This window comes from Lytechinus pictus, chromosome 7 (assembly GCF_037042905.1).
Source record: "Lytechinus pictus isolate F3 Inbred chromosome 7, Lp3.0, whole genome shotgun sequence".
Classification (NCBI taxonomy): Eukaryota; Metazoa; Echinodermata; class Echinoidea; order Temnopleuroida; family Toxopneustidae; genus Lytechinus; species Lytechinus pictus.
Window position 1 is genome coordinate 745,214 of NC_087251.1, and position 5,208 is coordinate 750,421.

Here is a 5,208-nt window from a genome sequence, read left to right on the forward strand (position 1 = left end):
CTCTGGAAGACAAAATTGGAAACATATATTTCAACATTAATATTAGGATTTATGCATATTTATAAAGCATATAAAGCAAATAATGTATGTGTGTGTGTGTGATTTGTGAAATCAAGAAGTGAAAGCTGATAATACATGTAAACGTGGCTGATGTACTATAAAATAGGTTCTGGTGGGTGTTTCATAAAGCCGTTCATAAGTTAAGAGCGACTTTAAGAATGACTGGTGATCCTTTCTTTTGGTAAATGGTATACACCAAATGTTCATTGGCGATGGGTTAGCACATAAGAAAGGATCACCAGTCGCTCTTAATTTAAGAAAAGCTTTATGAAACAGCCCCCTGGACCCTGTTACATGAATACCTGTAGACACATATGATTGGATAAAACAACTTTTCCTATGATCTTTGACCTGTCCTCAGCACTTGGCAGGCCTGATATCATTTCAAGCACAGACATCTATTGAATACATCTAATACTTCCTTTGAAAAGCAAAGTTCACCAACTTCATCTACACAATAACACTAAATCCATGGAAACATGAGCGGTGTGGGCAAAAGAAAAAAAAAAATGAGGCAAAATACAAAACAGAAAATGAGGCAAAATAAAAAAATCTCGGGTGATCCCAGGACAATGAAATTTGCTCATGATCAAGCCCTAATGAAAATTTGAACAAATTTGAACAAAGGACGTGATCATATTTGAGGGTAAACATATGGCAAGAGAAAATGGCTCAACATTGTGCCAAGGCATTTATTAGGGAAGAGAAAAAGAGAAACTCTCCAGCTATTTCTAACCCAGAAAATTATCATCATCAGATTAGTCTCACAATTATTTGTAATGAAGATACAGGCTATGTCATGGGGTCTTTAGATTACAATTCAAATCAGAAGACTTCTACAAAATAGTACATTATTTGGTGAATGATCCAGCTAATTTTTGCAAGTGAATACAAATAATTTATTCATGTTACTATACCATGTTCTGTAAAACAACAAGATCTATGCCATATTCCACACTCGAGCAAAAATAGCCCTCTCGGTCTGATTTTGTCTCTTCAATCTTTCAATCTATGTTGGCTGATCAGACTAGAATCTAAATGAACAAACTTGGTCTGATGGAGATCCACCCTAATCAGCCAATAAAAGCCACATTATAGTCATGTCTGGAAGCAAGTTCACTGAGTCAATGTGAGGAGGTAATTGGTTTCCAATGATCATTGTTCTGCATGAATAGCATCTAATCAATCATAGATGGATGAACTCAAACCAACATCATCTTCACTTTACATAGAATGATAAATAGTGTTTGCAATTTCAGATGATAGCTGACAAAGATGCTGGGAGCCAAGATGCAGAAAGGGAGATATGCCAATCAATAATAGATCTGCTCCTGACATTTAAAAAAAATTCCAGTCGGACTTTGTTTTAAAAAAAAATTTAACAGTGTGTCCATAAAACAGTCTATAGCCATTTAGGGTGCGTTTATGCGCCACTTTTTTACCTTAGAATCATGATCTGAATCATGATTCAAATCATGATTCTGCAGAATCACGATTGCGTTTTATAGTCAAAAGTGAAAATAAACGTCTTTCAAATCACAAACAAGAAACACAGAAAAAGGGGCATTTGGAAAGATGTTTCTGTAGAATCACGAACAAAAAAGGTTGTATGAACGTAATCGTGATTTGAATCATGATTCTATGACGTCACTATGTCGGGCTACTTCCGGCTTGACTCTGCTACGCTCAGTCTGTGTACATAATTATGTGCCATGCATGTATTTCTTGTCACATGCATTTATTTGAGTTCTGTGTGGGTCATTGCATTGTCTTCTGCATTTCATTTTGTTTTTTTCATGGCTTCAACTTTAAGCTCTAGTAAATGAACTGGAAAGTTAAAGACGATGAGCTCAGTTTTTATAACAGTGCCAATATTAAATTGGATATATGCTGAAATTTACTTCCGAACACCATTTTTGATAAACCGACTAGATGAATAAAAGTAAACAATATTAGGTATAAAAGACTGAATTCTGAAAGCAAAATGTGTTTTTTCGAGAGCTGAAACCATGGAAATAAAAGGATTCTTACCTTTTATTTTAGTGACCGAAACACGCGCAAAAAGTTGACCTATACTTCCTGGGTCAAACTGCAAAGTATGGTCTGATAAGCAGGTAAGGCACTAGCCTCTTGTCGAGGCCCTGTCGGCTGCTTTCCAAACGAACATGGCTAAGCAAGGGAGAGAGCGAAGCAGAGCGCTGCGAGACAGGGCCTCTAGACATCTGGGCTGAATTTCTTTTGTTTATTATTGTTTTTTTACCAATATTCCGACCAAGAACTGGTCGGTGAAAATCATCCAATGAGAGCGCGGGCCGCTATGACGTCATATTGAATATTCATGAGCTCATCTTGAATGGCGACCCGTGGATTCTTGGCGAAGAGTGACGACAAAATATGAAAGAGCATTGAATATGCCTCTAAAAATGCTGAATATTGACCGATTTAAGGATTTGCAATTCTATGAAATTAAATCTGCACTGACAGGACGAGATGTTTTGTAAATATACCCACAGGATATGGAAAAAATGTAATATTTTTCAGCGATTCCACTATGCGTCGATTATCGATCTCCTCTGTGCAGTGAGGGATTAATGCTGGAGTGGAGCTTCCCCTTGACTCGAGTCTGACCAGCGGCTGACCAGTATCTCCCAGGAAGTTTTGGGGTGGTGATGGGTCTGCATGTTACGGCCAGTACTATAGTAGTAGCAGTAGTATAGTACCACTACTTGTAGCATTTTGCTGGTTATATCCCCTTTAGTGTCCCGCAATTAAATGAATCCCCTGCAGAATAGTGGACTACTATAGTATTCCGAAACCCGGACGAAACAGCTTTGACATTTCATTAGTTTACTAGGTGACCGGTAATATCATGACTCATGTATATTCATTAGGAAGACGTTCCTCGTGAATATATAATTCAGCTCATATGTCAAGAGGCCCTGGCTCGCGCCAGGCCTAATTCGAATTAGGAAATCCCTCGCTTCGCTCGGGAAGCAGCCGCCAAGGCCTAGACAAGAGGCTAGTAAGGCACGAGACTCAAGCTCGCTAGCTTAGCAGCTACCCACAGCGCCCATGCCCAAATACACGATTGGAAAGTAAGTTCCTGTATTTTGCCTTCACACTGCCAAAATACCTGTAACATTGGACCAAAATCCCCGCAAATTTTGTTGTCATTTATACAAGTACCTAGTATTTAGCAGGTAATTTCTTTTGGGGATATTACGTTAATTTGCTTTCACATTGCCAAAATTACCTGGTATTTTCTGATGAGGGTAGATCAGGGAAAATTTCCCGATCAGAGAATACCTGGAACTTACGAACTTCGAGGCAGTCTGAATATGCCTAGAGACTAGAGAATATAGGTAGGCAGGTGTATGATAGGGAGTATCTTATAACAAACAACTATGCGTCTTGTCACTTCTCATCACATCAACATTGTATTTACAGCTTCCAATTTACACTTTTCTTGTCTATTCTCTGCTATCTTGTTACCCCTCTGCTCCAATCTTAAAACGTCTACATTGAATATTAATCCAAAATAATTGTATTCAGGCAAGGATCCAAAATTAAATTTTAATTTCAATCGAAAGGAACTGTTATTTTAATTACTGGAGAGGGTCTGTTTGGTGTGATGGCATGAGGAATATTTTTTTCAGTTTTTCAAACAACTTTGCTGTGATGTGTTTGTAATTAAACCAAGATCTAAGTAAACTTGCGACCTTACAAGTAAAAGCTTACTTAGCAAGTAAAATTTCATGATTGTGTTTTCTTTTTATATTTTGAATATATGTATGTCATTGTAATTTGATTCATCCCTAAATTTTGGACTTTGAACTATAGCAGTTATAACTAGAACTGCAATCGTTTCAGAATGATGTGCATGCATTGACGCCTGTGATTTAATAGAGGGCAAGAAACAGGAGATAGAGAGAAAACTCTAGATGATATACATTCTGAAAATATTAGAGGGCGCTATTTCTTAAAGGAAATGGTCACTGATGTGTAAAACACAGTTGGATTATGTGAAATGATACAAATGGCAAACCCTGAAAATATGAGATCAAAATGAATTCAAACAAGGAAGTTATGGCAATTTTACAATTTTCTGACTTTGCAATAGAGGGTGCTATTTCTAAAGGTTATAGTCACTGATGCATACAAAAACATTTGGCAATTTAGGGATGATACCATAGGCAAACCCTCAAAATATGACACCAAAATGAATATAAACAAGGAAGTTATGGTAATATTACTATTTTTGACTTTTCAATAGAGGGCGCTATTTCTAAAGGTAATGGTCACTGATGAGTAACAAACCAGTGAATTATGAAAGATGTTACCTTAAGCAAACCCTGAAAATATGAGACCAAAATGGATGAAAACGAGGAAGTTAGGGTAAATTTAATATTTTCCACTTTTCAATAGAGGGCGCTATTTATTAACGTAGTGGTCAATGTTGAGTTTAAAAAAAACATTTGAATTATGAGGGATGATACCATAAGCAAACCCTGAAAATATGAGACTAAAATAATTGAAAACAATAGAGGGCGCTATTTCTAAAGGTAATGGTCACTGATGCGTAAAAAACATTTGGCATTTTAGGGATGATACCATAAGCAAACCCTGAAAATATAACACCATAATGTATAAAAACGAGGAAGTTATGGCCATTTTACGATTTTCCTACTTATATTTCAATAAATATGAACATTTTGAATGTAGACTATCTTGGACTTGAATTTAGTGCAAGAAGACGGCATTTTGAAGGGCAGATCGTATTTATATATGAAAGAGCAACTCTTAAACTATCTACTGCAATTTGTTAGAAGTCTGTAGCATGCAGGATACGGGAGTTAGGACGGGATTATAATTAGGAATGGTAAGCAAATGGACTTAAAATTTACAAAATGGCGCCTGGATGGTCATGCATGAGTGATTTTGGAAAATGAAAGATGAGGTGCACAACTAGGGGTGCTGGAAAACATGTCTACCAAATTTGAATGAATTTGGATGAGGGACGGAGCCAGCGCAGAGCTAACAAAAACTATGTGTTAAACGAATGGGATTTTGTGGAAGAAGCAGACAGAAGACAGAAGAAGAAGACGACGGAATAGGAATACGGAACAGAGCATTGTTGCCTGTAGGCGT